Below are 14,895 nucleotides of genomic sequence, written 5' to 3' on the forward strand. Positions count from 1 at the left end.
GAGATTGGGGCGACCGCATCAGCATGCAGTATTCAAGATGTGGGCATACCATGGATTGATATTGAGGCAATATGATAGTTTCTGTCTTATTACCTGTCCCTTTCTTAATGATTCCCAATGCTCCGCTGCACATTGAGTGGATGTTTTCAGAGAACTATTCACAACGACTCCCAGATCTCTTTCTCGCGTGGTAACAGCTAATTTAGACCCCATCGTTTTATAGGGATAGTTGGGATTATGTTTGCCAATGTGCATTACTTTGCACTTATGAGCACCGACGTTCATCTGCCATTCGGTTGTCCCGTCAGCCAGTTTTGTGAGATCTCTTTGTGGCTCTTGGTAGTCTGCCTGGGACTTAACTCTCTTGAGCAATTTTGTATCATCTGCAAATTTTGCCACCTCACTGATTAGCCCTTTCCCCAGATCATTTATGAATAAGTTGAACAGTACTGCTCCCAGTACAGACACCCGGGATAAGAGAGGGAAGATCCTCTTCTGACACTGGCAGACCAGGTGCCAGCTCATGCCAAGGCCCCTAGGCCTTACTGAAAAGTGACAAACGCATGGCTGGAAACTAGTCTTGCTCACCTGTTTGTTAGTGTTGTTAAAACAGGCATTAGCTTTATAAAAACGTGTTTAGAGTTTATGACAAGCTCGTGAGTTGCTGCATGCATTATTCTCACCTATAATAGCCGTAGCCCATGTTGTAAGGTGATATATAAGCGTTGGCACTAAAGCTGTAAAAAACCCCTTGCCGCCGCCACGCCACCCGTCAGGAGAGAAGCATTACCAAGTGTGAAATGCCAGTTTACCAGAAGAGGCGTCATCTCCTTTCCAACAAGAGAAGGCCCTGACTGAGACATCAGGCAAGCCACTGTGGATCATCCGTGGACAAAAGACTTGGTTGATTGCTCCTCCTCACACACCTCCGAGGAGGCAGAGCCCTGCACAAACACTTGCCCCCATCAGCTTGAGCTCTGGGGGAATGGAATAAAAATCCCTGTCAGGAAGAAACTGTTGTTCCCCCCTCCCCACGATGCTGCTTGGACTTCAGGGAGACGGCACACCTTCTAAGCAGCAGCAAGGGATCCTGGCTGTTTGGCTAGGGTTAGCCCTAAAGGACATACAGAGCTTGCGTGTTACAGCAGCTTCTACTACCCCTGGGTAGCAAGATAGAGTCAGGGTGCCCAAGGGGTCTGTCTGTGACTCCATGTTAAGGCTGTTCTAGTGCCTGAGGAGTTCACACTTGATACTTGGTGGGTGAAATTAAAGTGAGGAGCCCCGCTGCCTGCCAGCCCCAGGCACCGGGGGCTGCTGCTCTCTGGGGCTCTGGCCACACTAGAAAGGTAAGTTTCTAGCTTGCCTGGTTCAGAAAACCAGAAGGGAAAGAAAGAGAACCCACATTACATTTTTTTAAAAAAGAATCCTCCTGATTTGTAAGCCACTGTCATGATTTGGGGGATTTTCCAATAGCGAGGATGGCAACAATGAGAAGCTGAGGGTTATTATGTAGCATTTAGATTACAGTAGGCTTGGGGGGGGGGGAATCAGGATTGGGGCCCCTGTGTGCTGGGTGCAGCACGACACCTAGTGCCTTGTCTTGATCTTACGAACCAAGATACATAGAACGTAGGCCGGGTGGGGAGAAGTCTGTGTAACTCATGCAGTTGTGGATATACACATGACCTCAAATATTACCAACCGCCCCACCCCACCCCCCAAAAATACAAAAAAAACAAACAAAAAAATCCCATCTCCCCAACAGACCCAGAATCTGGAAAGCATTTGTCCCTCATACTGTTGAAAAGACTCACAGCAGAAAGAAGGAGTCCAGCTTCTTAAATAACTCTCTAGCAAGACAAAGAAGAACCTCTCACATCTATAGACTCACAAAACACTTCCAAGAAACTGTAAAGAAAGAAAAACACCCAGATTTTTCTGCTACTTCAAAAAACATTTGCTTTAAAGAAAGTATCACAGTTCAACTCTTTTCTGCTTTTCTAACCAGAAGGTTCTCCTCTAAAGGAGATACACCGATCCTGGAAGCACTGCAATACCAGATCAATGCATAGGGCAGACAAAGCAAGCTTCTGTTCTAACCCCCCCTGCTTCAAAAATCAAGTTAATATACAATCCTCGCATCAAGGATGTATCAGAGATTAAACTGATAAGAACAGACACAACACTTTGATCTGAGCTCCAAGGAGCCCAAAAACAATACTCACATTCTGCTATGCACGCACACCCCTGCGCCCACCCATTTCGACCTCACCAGGACGAGCTCCCAGAACCGCAACAACCACCACAACTCGGGAACTCTACCTGAGAATCACTTCCCCAAAATGACTCCAGTGGAAGACTTCGAAGCAAGAACCCTTAACACACAATTCTGTTCAAAGACAGACAAGTCTTGCAGATGCCTTCCTCTCCCTGGTTTCCCCTCTATACTCCTAATTTCCATAAAGCCACCCACTGACCTGGACTGCCAATCTCTCACTGTTAACTCTTACAGCAAAACAGGGTAAAGAAAGCCTATGCAGGCGCTATTCCACAGCCCCGAGGCTCTTTTCTGCTCCTTCCCACAGAACTAGCTCAAACAGACAGTCAATTGCATCAAAGCAATTCCTTGCCATTTGGGGCATTGGTGCCCCTTAGTCCCTCTGAGGTGATCAGCTGGTTCCTTCTGGCCTGAAACGCTAGGAATCTGACTCAAAGGGCCACAGCCTTCCTCTTCTTCTGCGCCTATGAACTAGCACTCATCTGGGCAAAACGTTGACCATTTCCTAAGTTAAAACACTGGTGTTTTCCCCACAGGAAAGGGATGGACAATTTCTCTTCTGTGGGAAGACGAGGGAAACCATGCAATCACCTTCTGGAAGGTATATTAAGGAGGGCAGCGGAAGAGCCCTCACGGACTAGACTAAGAAAGCAGCTCTTGAACTGACCTTCCAACAATGACAAACTAAAATCTGCAAGAGCAGCTTTTCAACTCAGGGGCCCAATAAGAAGCCGTTACCAATAACTAACCGAAGAGTTACAAATGACTCCAAACCAGACACTTTTAGGAAAAACCAAACATTAACACAAACAACAACGCATTTCTTTGCTGCTCTTCAACCGTGATACTCTCCTCCACCGTTCCTCCCAAAAACATACAAAACCAAAGAGCCAGTAGAATGCACATCACAAAACAGTCCCCTGCTAGCTAGGAAACAATCTCACTAACATGAGAATCTTAAAGTAAATAAACCATTTTCAGAGCTCTGAGCTTTTTTCATATACTATAGATAAGCTTCAGCCAGTGACACCAGTTCAGGTAGCCCCCTTCTGTTTTTCTCACAGCAGGCAACAGCCTTGCCAAAGCAAAGCCTTAAAAAATTGGGTACAAACTCATAAACATTCCTCTCCACGGAAAAATGCAAAGGGAAATAGGCTGGCCAGGGGCATGAGGACAATGGCCCAGACAAAGGGGGAGGGACTTGGTCCAGGGGTGGAGGAAGACAGAAAAAGGGACAGGCATGGGATTGGCTTCCTGTCTTTTTTCCTTTGCTTAGCATTGTACCTGTGACTGTAATGGGGAGACTTGAGAAATACCTGTGATGCTGGTGAGGTAGGTGGCTGCCCCGAGAGCACAGAGCTGAGCATTTTCCACTGGGTTGCTGCCTGTGCTCTCGGACCCTGGCTATGATCGTATAGTGGTTAGTGTTCTGCGCTCTGGCCGCAGCAGCCTAGGTTCGAATCCGGGTCACGGCATTGCTTTTTGGTGGGGAGGGGCTAACCTGCAGCACGCCTCGTGGCTCAGTCTGATGGTGTCCGTTTACAAAGAGAGCCATCACCCGGTCCTTAGTTTCTGCTTGGTAAAGGCAAGTCAGTGGGGTCCATTGGTCAGAAAAAGAGTACCAGGACTTCTTGCTGGGCGTCAGGGTCCAAAAGCAACACATTACCTACTGGAAAGGGCTGTGTTTCGAATGTCCATCCAGTGTGCGTTGAAGGGAAGGATCTGCGTGCCTGGGAAGCTGCGTCCCTCCAGAGGCGCTTGAGAAGCCAAAGGGGCCATGGGTGAGTTTGCGATGAGGTGAGTGTGAAGTGTGGAAGGGGGAGGGTGGCAAGAGGAGGTTTTGAGAGGAAAAAAGGTGCTGCTGAGCTGGTAGGTGATGGTAAGGTCCCAGGCGGGTGTTGTGTGAGGAGCTGTGTAGGCCCGAAAAGGCTTTGTGCTGGTCAAGGGCAGGTGAGGAGGGCCAGGGCTTTTCCCAGGGCTGTTACTGCAGCCAAAGCCTTTGGGAAGCAGAAGAGGGCCATCTCGCTAGCGGGTTAAATTCACAACTCTTTCAACTCCCAGAGCCCTTCTACAGCACAGATGATTTGTATACACCTTCACCGTGAGCCAAATTGGCAGGTTTCCGGGAGCCCTGTGAGTCCGATGTTGTTTTAGTCTCCCTGCTGATTTATTAGGAGAATAAAAGATGGACACCAGAACTGAGGCAGACTACGGACACCGCATTCTGAGAAAACAATGGTGAACCTCCAACTCCAGCAGTGTGGGCCACATAGACAAGTAACCAGCACCCACAATCTTTACAAGCTTTTTTCCAAAATAACTCATCTTTTGGAAAAATAGGTTGAGCCTTTTTGACAATCTGGCTAAAGCTTTTAGTGCCTAACTGGGAGCCTAGTTCTTCTGCAAATCTGGCCCTAGCGGTGGGTGTGAGACCTTCTGAAAATTCTGGCCAATGTGTCTGGAAGCTCCAAGAAGCATCGCAACTTTGAGCATTTACTAGAACAGGATGAACAAAACCTTCCTTCCTTGACCTACAATCACCTTGATTCAAGGTTGAGGTTTCAAGAGAATTGATTTGATTCTTAGATGCACTGAAACAAACACCCTCCTGTAGACATTGGAAGGGGAGGCTGAAATGGATCTGCCACTAAACCACGTTGCCTTTCATCAGTAGCCACCTGAGCAAGAGGGTAACCACTGGCCTAGAGGTGAAAGGCCCATAGCCCATGCTCAGAAGCCTTCAGCGGCTAGATCTTAGGAATGGAAAAGCTTAATGATCTTTCTCCGGGGTGTTACTTCCAAAGACTTGTAGATAGCGCTGGGTGAAAGGTTTTTGGATGAATATTATATTTAGTGAAATATTTTGGTGGACCCAAAATGATTGTTTGGTTTGGTTTGGTTTCACCAAGAAAAGTGAAAAGAAAAGAAAAAGATCTTGGGTCAAAGTGCAATGTTGTTCTAATTTAGGTTAGGCTCGGTAAGAAGGAAAAACTAAATTGTTTGCACAAGTAAGTGTATTTGTGTAAAAGGGTGCAGAGGCTGGGCTTTAAGGGGCAGATAGCCATATTGTAGTAGTTGGAAGCTTTGCTTTCCCCATGGCCTCTAAAGAGTTTCCGAGCATTCTGAAGGAGGCCAGGAAGTTGCCTTCTTCTGGTTCAACTCCAAGCGAGGAAGGCAAGGTAGATTTTAGTTGAAGAGGATAATTCCCTAACCGGGAATCGAATCCAGGCCGTGGTGGGGAAAGCGCCAAATCCTAACCACTAGACCACCAGGGAGATGACAGTTGGGGGGGGTTGGGCATAACTTTCTAGGCCTACTTTCTGTCCAACTGAGGCCATTCGTTCGTCTTCAAAGGAGGTTAACACAAGCTCTGAGCTCTTCGTTTCCTTACGGTTCCCTTCCTATTTTTAGCACTGATATGAAAAAGAAACAGAAAACATATTAAGACAATTTCCAGTATTGTTATACATTGAGGCCATGTCTTTTTTTAAAAAAAAAAACAGTTTTGTTGCTATCTTGTTTTACTCTCCATGGGCTTACAGAAATGTATGAGGGATGAATAAGATGTGGTGGAATCGTCAGCCTTAAGCAATCTCCATCCCAATGAAGAGGGCTGGTGGAGGATTTGAGAAAGAAGCAGTTATCTCAACTACTGAGCGCTGGCGAAGATATAGAAATAAGTAGAGAAGCTCTAGATGGCTGCTCAGGGGGAGGGGGGCAATCAGCTTCTGAAAGGTTATTTTTCCCTCTCTTGCCTGGGCTAGAAGAGACTCAACTCTCTTAGGACCATGGAATTGTCAATGTGTCTTGTCTTCATGATGTACTAAAGGTCCGAGACCGCCTCAACTGGTTGAGAGGACAAAGAGTGGATTCCGTTATGCTCTGAGACTCTAAGGGAGAGAGTGATGTCGAAGAGTGCAAGATGAAACGCCCAACGTGGGGCTTGAACCCACGACCCTGAGATTAAGAGTCTCATGCTCTACCGACTGAGCTAGTCGGGCTAGGTCTCAAGGTGTAGCAAAGGCACAGACAGTGCAAAAGAAGAGCGAAGGAAGTTTCTTTGCGTGCTGAGATTCGTTTCCTGACATTTGCCTTCTTTCCTGGTTCCTTCGCTCTCCAGCTAGCAAACAGGGCCCGTTCCAAGGCTAGTTAGATGCTGGTGTCTAGACCAGAGAAGTGGGAAAATCATCTAGCAGCTGCTCAGAGAAACCTGGGTGGGAGGGTGGAATTTAGGATTCTCCCAGCAGGAGGAGGTGCTGTTTCTCAGAAAAAGCTTCTCAGCGCCCAAAGAGGGGGCAGAGAAGACAGTTCGCCGCCGGCCGCCAGACACATCTTTTCGCAGGGAATCAGAACCCCCCGGGGTAAAACTCTTCCAAGGATGTGCGGCTCCAGGAATGTCAGAGAAGGGAAGGACTGTTTGCTTTAGGAGGTGGGTGCGGGAACCTGCAGGTCCTTAGGTCCCTCCAGCGTCCGATGAAAGCATTTGGGGGGAAGGGGCCGGGATAGACAAAGACAGGAAAGATGGGCTTGCGGCTCCTATGCAAACACCATGTTGCCAGCGGTCCAAGAGAAGCGGGTGGGGGTTCGAGCATTTTGGCTGCTTCCTGAGGGCACGGAACTCACAACCTGGCAATGCTCAGAGCCCCGTTCCTCGGGACTTTTCTTTGTGTTGGTCTTGTGATGCTGAGGGAGGAAGCTGAAGCATCATTTGAGTTTGTTTCAGTGCCTTCGGTTGGGCTAAGGTTGTGACCCATTCATATATATAGTATGAACTATATACACTAACTATACTACAAACGAATAAAGTTAACTACAACTATATAAATCTGAACTATATACAAGAATTAACAAGAGAAACTACGAGTAGCTAGGGAAGTGGAGGTCAGCTAAGCCGCGCTCCACTGTTCCAACGACCGACACGGGCAGTAAGAAGGAACTGAGGGGCGGGTGGGTCAGCAGTGGTATATATCTGGCGCTATAGCGGTGCCACTCCAGGGGGCACCCATCCGACCCACCGAGTGTTGCTTGGGTAAAAATCTTCCGACGAACGTGCACACGGCGTGCGCACACCTAACTGGAATGCATATGAGCAATCACTCGAAGAAGAACTCCTTCTTTCTTGTATATTGCAAAGAAACCTGGTGTTATTTTTCACCAAGGAAGCTGGTAGATGTTTGAACACAAAGTATTGCAGCTTGGGAACAATCCCCCAGAAATGGCATCTTCCCCCCCTCCACCCCGGAGCTTCCCTGCCTGAACGTAAAGAGTGCGCAGCGCGCGTCTCTCTCCCTTGCTGCTGCTGCTGCCGCCGCCTAAGGGCTACAGCATAAGAGCAGTGCTAGCTGCTGTAGCACCTCAGGAGGAGGGGACCCTGCCATTTTGGCAGCCCTCCTCTCCGCTACCTGGAGGAGACACGAAGTGGACTTCCGGCCAGGAGACGGACTTCACTCACCTTAGCAGCTGCTGGGGCTTCTGTGAGTGTTTGACCCTATGATTCCGCCCCTGCCCCTGCCCCTGCCCCATGCTGGGGAAGGGGCAGCCCCATCCCCCATGGAAGGCCACCTGTGATGGCAACCCCCCCATCCAGTACCCATCATAGAGGAGGTGAGTGAGCTTTCTGGACCTGAGAGGGGCCCTACGAGCATGTGCAGTGACTGTGGTGCAGAGTGAGTGTGCTGTGGGGGCAGAGGGGCAGAGGAGGGGTCCCTCCCCTGGAGCTTGCTGCTGCCAGTGGTGGTGATGGGGAGTCCTCTCTGGCCCTAGCCCTGGGGCAGCCTGTCTGCACCCCAAGTTCCTCATCCTCAGCCCTGCCCCACCCCAAAGCCTGCACTCCCAGCACCGAGCACACTCCTGCACTGTGAACCTCTCATCCCCAGCCCCACCCCAGAACCCTCACCTGAGGGGAAAAACATGCAACTTAAATTTGATGGTCAGTTTGGAGTATCATTGTATTTAGCACAATATTTGATTATTTTACACCCTTCAAAGTATGTAACTGGTCGTATACAGGTGTTTTTTCTGAATACTGTCTGTGTGCCTCAGTTTCCCCAATGCATTTCTTAAGGCTCTAGATGGTGGGATAAAGGGGTGTGATTGTTGTAGAGCCCTAGAGGGCCAGTGTGATGCCGTCTGCACAGAGAATGGCTGACACCCTGCCTCCAGGCAACTGATGGCCTGGGCCACTCTCCTGCAAGGTGCCAACTGAAGGTGTTGGAGAACAAAGAGATCAGGTGGCCTCCTAATGCCTGGAAAAGAGACAAAGGCCAGAGAGGAGGGAGAGTCAGTGCCCTGTGCAGAGTTTCGGGAAGCGCATGGTGTAGAAGAGGACGCTGGGAAGCTCTAGAACAGGGGTTGGCCGTAAGCTGATTTTTCATGGCATGTGGTGCAGGCTGAGCAACTTAAAGTATGTAAATAGGTGCCACCAGACATTGGAAAACTCAACAAGGAAAAGCAAAGGCAAGGATCACAGTAAACTAATAAGATCTGCATTAGTTGAAGAAGACTTCAGTTCTTCACATTCATGGTGCGAGTACAGAAGGTGCTGGAGCTCTGACCAGGGAGGGCATTAGGAACCCATTACCCTGCAGGGAAACATTCAACCGCTGATCTATACTCTCAACAAGGAGTGTCATGTATAGCCCAGAGCAGGAACAGTTTTTAACCTGGGGGTTAGTAAACTTTATCTCTATACAAACACCACAGCTTAGAAACTCCCCACCCCCGCTCTGTGTCACCAGAGCACAACAACAACTCTCCTTGGAGCACACACAGCTCCCCAGCTCCCTGCCCGTCAGTCTCTCCAGCATTGCTCCAATCCCTTAAAGCAGGGTCTCAACCTCAATTTACCTTAGGGCCAGGGCCAGTCCTCCAGTCCTCCCAGTGGGCCAATAATATCACTCATACCACCCAGAACCCGCCCCCCCAAAACGCTGCCACTCAGCTGCCTAAGGCTCTGGGAGGGAGTTTGGGAGGGGGGAGGAGGTCTAGGGTGCAGGCCCTGGGCTGGGGATTGGGGTGCAGGCTCTGGGGGGAGTTTGGATGCAGAAGGGGTGAGAGGTTGGGCTCTGGGAGGGAGTTTCAGTGGGGGAGGGGTTCTGGGGTGCAGGCTCTGGGATGGAGTTTGGGTGCTGGGTGCAGGCTCTGGGCTGGGGCAGGGGTAGCGAACAGGAAGTGGGGTGGGGGTGCAGGCTCTGGGTGGGAGACTGGGGCAGGCAGGACGGGGCATGTGGGAAGGGGGAGGGGGTGCAGGCTCTGGGAGTGAGTTTGGGGGCTGGGGGTATGGAGGGAGAGGGTGCAGGCTGTGGGAGAGAGTTGGGGGCAGGGGTGTGTGTAGGGGGGATCAGGCTCTGGAAAGGAGTTTGGGAGTGGGAAGGGGTATGTGGGGAGGGGGGGAGGGTGCAGGCTCTGGGAGGGAGTCAGGAGTGTGGCGCTTACCTGGGGGTCCAAGGCGGGGTGGGCTGGGGGCCTCCGTGTGCTGCTGCCCCCAGACACTGCCCCTGCATCATCTCATTGGCTGCAGGGGCTCGGGGCGGGGGCAGCACGTGGAGGCACAGACCCACCCTGCCCTGCCATGGGGAGGGGCCGGCAGCCACTGGAGCGAGCAGGCAGATGCTGCTCAGCTCCGCTGCACTGACGGGGCCCCTGGGGGGGGGGAGCGCCTGGGGGCAGCAGGTGGGGCCAAGGGAGTGACCTGGTCCCAAAACTGCTGGAGCCCCATGGCGAGACCTGGGAACCAGGACTGCCAGCCAGACAAACCCCTTTAAGAGGAGGCGTCCCTCTGCCTGTCAAAATCTGATCTTCCTCCTTCAGTTCAGTGACAGCCTGAATTGTTCCTTATCCCGGCAGAGCCGGAGGACTGAAAGCAGCAACATCAAACCCCTGTGGAGCTCGCAGGAATGGACATAAACACTCCCTGGTATCTGAGGAGATGTTCAGCTTTGCTCTTGGTCAACTACAAGGCTAAAGGGAAAGGAGGTGGCACCAGGTATAAACAGTGAAACACGACACATCATAGTTATGCCCATGGTGGCTGCAAAATCTTTTGATGTACTTCTTCTTATCAGCAGTGTATTGTTTTCTCTGGAGCCTAGGCCTTGACCAAGAAATTTGTACCTTGATAAAATAATCAACTGCCCCGGTGAAGACAATGGACTTGCACCCACTGGGGTGTCCCTACACAGGTACAAGTACTAACAACAGTGGCTGCCTTTTAGCCATAGATTTTAATCAGGGCAATAAATTGATACAAAGCCCTGTTAAATCATTTCTCAGCCCGAGTCCTTCACCCACATTCCCTAGAGCATTGGGCCACCATGTGGACGTTTCATTTCTGACCTCAGTTTCACACAGAGACAAAATTTCCTTTGCACTGATCCTTGAACAGTGAAACCTCCCTGTGTCTCTGGTCTGAGCCAGGACATTCGATTCCAGTGAACCCTTCTCTCCTGCAGTGGCAATGGTCAGACAGAGGGGACTTGGCACCTGCATCCCTGCCAGGGAGATATTGGCTCGGCTCTTTCTTTCTGCTGCTGTTGTTAGTCCATGAAACATCAAGGGTGGAATGCAAGGCTGAGTTCACGCACCAGCCCCCTGAAAAAATTTCAGTGCCACAGAGAAATCCTGCCCCCAGCTATTGGAACGATGTGCTGGAGATTTGACTAGGAAAGGGACTGTCTGAATTGTCAGAGTGGGGAATGAACAACAATCTACAGCAATGTCATTCACACAAACACACTCTCATCCTGCTGCAGCTGGAAGGGAAATGGGCAGGAATTCTCGCTGTTCAGCCCAGGACACACTTACACTGATGCGCAGTCATGAGTGTGCTGGGGAAGCTGGTCTGAGCAATTTGAAGTGGCAATTCAGTGAGAACATAATCATCATGTAATGACATACATATACATCAAGTAGTTATGGCTGAGTGGTTAAGTTGATGGACTAGAAATCCATTGGGGTCACCCCGCGCAGATTCAAATCCTGCCAATTACGCAAGCACTGCACTGTTGTTATTATTATTCTACTCTTAGTGCCTGAGCATCCACAGTGCAAACTGGAGCCAGATCTACTTTCACTCTGTCAACACTTAAAATGCTGCTGTGGCACTGCTATAGCACTTTGGAGTAGACAGTGACTGGAGGAGTTTCCCATCCCTGTAATAGCTGCAGGGATAGAACAATTCTTCCTTTTCTTTAGCACTATCTAACCCGGGCTTAGGTCACCTTAACTCTATGGGTTTGGGGGTGAGTCACACCCTGAGAGACGTCGCTCTGCCAGCTCAGTGCCCAGCGTACACCAGCCCTTAGATCCCTCTTGGTATTTCAATGCAGGCACTGACCTGTGAGAGGAAAACATCAGCTCACAAATACACAGACTGAATTCCCCACATTTAATCTCGCTGCACTTTCCAGAAAGTCACAAAATTCAATTCATTCTTGCTAGGACAGAGAAAAAATAAGTGACACTAAGTTTTTGACTTGGGTAAATAAAATTAAGTGTTTAATTAATATAGTAAAAATCTGTACTGATTCCTCTAACTAACACCACAGCATGAAATAGGAACAGAGACAAATCTTGTCAGTGACGACTAATTTCGCAAATGATCTTCCCATTATTAATTTCCATGCTGCCCCAACTGGACATCTGGGCATCGCCAGTGTCATTGCTCTGCGTTCACCTTCCCCTTAGAATTGTTCTCGGACATTTGCCTTCCTCTGCAGCGTGGGGCACGGGGTCACTTGCTGGAGGATTCCCTGCACCTTGAGGTCTTTAAGCCGCGATTTGAGGCCTTCAATAACTCAGACATAGGTTAGGGGTTTGTTACAGGAGTGGGTGAGTGAGATTCTGTGGCCTGCATTGTGCAGGAGGTCAGACTAGATGATCATAATGGTCTCTTCTAACCTTAAGTCTATGAATCCATTCCCAAACTTTAGTCCTGCTTTGGGACAGTGTCTCTCATGCAAGAAACTGCCCAGTCTGCGCTAGCAGTGAGGCTCCCTCACTAACAACTGAAATCAGGGAGAGCTGTGTGACGTGCAGGGCCCCAGGGGTGCCTGACCAGGGGGGAACAACACCCCAGGGCTTTTAAAAATGGGAAGGCTCTGAAAGGGGAGGGGCCCAGCCTCTGTAGCAGGACTGCAGGGCAGGCAAGTTCACAGCAGGCATTATGGGATACTGGTAGAAGCCAGTTATAGTGATATAATGACCAGCAGCATTTACACTGAAAATTTGTCACTTTAAGTTTGCTGCACAAAACTCTAGGCCTCTCGTCGAGGTGGTTTTATTTTGTCACCAAAACAGGGCAGTTTTGTCGCCAGACGTGGCATTGCAGTGTGTGCACCAGCCACAAGCTGCTGACCGAGGGAGCGTTGTGTGTTTTTCACACACCTGAGCAATATAATGATGCTGAAATAACTTTGCAGTGCAGACCTGGCCAAAGATTCACTCACACACAGCTTGCAAGGAAAACCTCATCTGCTCCTCTGCTTTGCAGAATCCAAACACGAGCAAAGCTTGTCAGGCCCCGGTGGGGATGGCAGGGAGTCAGGTGTGGGCAGACACTGTGTTTTACCTACAGGCAGGCACCATGGCTTAGCTGGCTAAAGCACCTGTCTTGTAAACAGAAGATCCTGGATTCAACTCCCAGTGGTGCCTTGTTGCTTAACTTTTAGGGCACCTGGTATTGGCTACTGACAGAGGACAAAACACAGAGCTAGGTGGGCCTTTGGTCCAGCCCAGTGTGGCTGTTTAAATTGGGATTGAGGAGAAGGGTGAAGAGGAGCAGGCTCTGGTTGGGAGTGAGGAGCAGTGAGCACAGGAGGGACTGTGGGTTGGGTCTGAGGGGCACTGGGAAAAGCGGGGACATGGGTTTAGGCTGAAGAGCATCTTCATTTGGGGATCCAGCAGGACAGGGGAAGGCAGCAGGTGATTCTAATTCCTTAGGGATATTCTGTGTGTTCGTGTGTGTGTGTGTGTGTGTGTGTGTGTGCAGGGGAGGAACATGCTCTATGCCCAGAGGCCTTTATTCCTCCAGGCTGCAAGGACAGAGGGGCTGTCAGGAAGTTGCCCCTTCAAACCCACACACAAAAAGGCCCTTCTGAGGAAAGGGAAAATCCTGCAGAGAAAAAGTAACATCAAAGAGGACTCCAGCAAGACAGTGTAAGATCTTGGTGAGCAGTTTATCACCTGACCAGGGACTTGAACCTTGGACACTCAGATTAACAGTCTGATGCTTTGCCAACTGAGCTAGCCAGGCTCACAATACAAAAGAGCAATTTGGTGCAGAGGAGAAACTAGTCAAGAAAACAAGAGCAGGAAACAATAGGGGAAACCTGCTGCTCTCTCTGGCCTGGTCAACACTACGAGTTTATATCGAATTTAGCAGCGTTAAATCACATTAACCCTGCACCAATCCACACAACGAAGCCCTTTAATCGATATAAAGGGCTCTTAATACCGGTATCTGTACTCCTCCCCGACGAGGGGAGTAGCGCTGAAATCGGTATTGCCATGTCGGATTAGGGTTAGTGTGGCCACAATTCAATGGTATTGGCCTCCAGGCGCCATCCCACAGTGCACCATTGTGACCGCTCTGGACAGCAATCTGAACTCAGATGCATTGGCCAGGTTTACTGGAAAAGCCCCGCGAACGCTTGAATTTAATTTCCTGTTTGCCCAGCATGGAGCGCTGGATCAGCACAGGTGACCATGCAGTCCCAGAATCAAAAAAGAGCTCCAGCAGGGACTGTACGGGAGATACTGAAGCTGATCTCTGTATGGGGAGATGAATCTGTTCTATCAGAACTCCGTTCCAAAAGACAAAATGCCAAAGCATTTGAAAAAATTTCCAAGGCCATGATAGACAGAAGCCACAGCAGGGACTCAACACAGTGCTGAAACTTAAGGAGCTGAGACAAGCGTACCAGAAGGCCAAAGAATGAAATGGATGCTCATGGAGGGAGGGGCAACTGAGGTCTGTAGCTATCCCACAGTTCCCGCACGCTCCAAAAACCATTTGAATTCTTGGCTGAGTTCCCAAAGCCTGAAGGGTAAAAAACATTGTCACGGGTGGTTCAGGGTATATGTCGTTGCCCCCCTCCCCCGTGAAAGCAAAGGGAAAAAAATCATTGCTCGCCTTTTTTCAATGTCAACGTATGTCTACTGGATTCTGCTGGCAGACGCGGTGCAGCAGCATTCCCTTCCCTTCCGGACGGCAGACGGTACAGTAGGACTGGTATCTGTCATTGTCGTCCCGCGAGTGCTCCTGGCTGGCCTCAGTGAGGTCGGACAGGGATGCCAGGGCAAAAACGGGAATGACTCCCAGGTCATTCTCTTCTTTAAGCTTTGTCTCCTGGAGATTCAGTCCTGCCTGGAATATCATAGCAGCTGGAGGCTTCTCTCCCTTCCCCCCTTTGAGCTCTACTTGCAGAGGCAATAAAGTCAGTGTTGTTTCAAATTCATGCATTCTTTATTACTTCATCACACAAATGGGGGATAACGGTAGACCAGGAGAGGTGGGAGAGAAGGGAAGCAATAGGTGGGGTTGTTGCAGGGTCACCCCCTAGAATGGCATGCAGCTCATCATTTCTGCTGGATGTCTGGGGCTCTGACCTGGAGCCACC

General features: G+C 49.9%; 3 non-coding genes across 3 annotated transcripts; all 3 read right to left on the reverse strand.

Annotated features, from left to right (window-relative positions):
- Nucleotides 1-2,023: 2,023 nt before the first annotated feature.
- On the reverse strand, nt 2,024-2,219 carry LOC120389484. Its single transcript, XR_005590958.1, has one exon. It is a non-coding gene; the product is annotated as a U2 spliceosomal RNA (small nuclear RNA).
- A 3,987-nt stretch (nt 2,220-6,206) lies between these two features.
- Nucleotides 6,207-6,279, reverse strand: TRNAK-CUU. Its single transcript has one exon. It is a non-coding gene; the product is annotated as a tRNA-Lys (tRNA).
- A 7,177-nt stretch (nt 6,280-13,456) lies between these two features.
- On the reverse strand, nt 13,457-13,529 carry TRNAN-GUU. The gene has a single exon. It is a non-coding gene; the product is annotated as a tRNA-Asn (tRNA).
- Between the last annotated feature and the right edge of the window lie 1,366 nt (nt 13,530-14,895).

The sequence above is a fragment of the Mauremys reevesii genome, linkage group 23 (genome assembly GCF_016161935.1).
Source record: "Mauremys reevesii isolate NIE-2019 linkage group 23, ASM1616193v1, whole genome shotgun sequence".
Lineage (NCBI taxonomy): Eukaryota > Metazoa > Chordata > Testudines > Geoemydidae > Mauremys > Mauremys reevesii.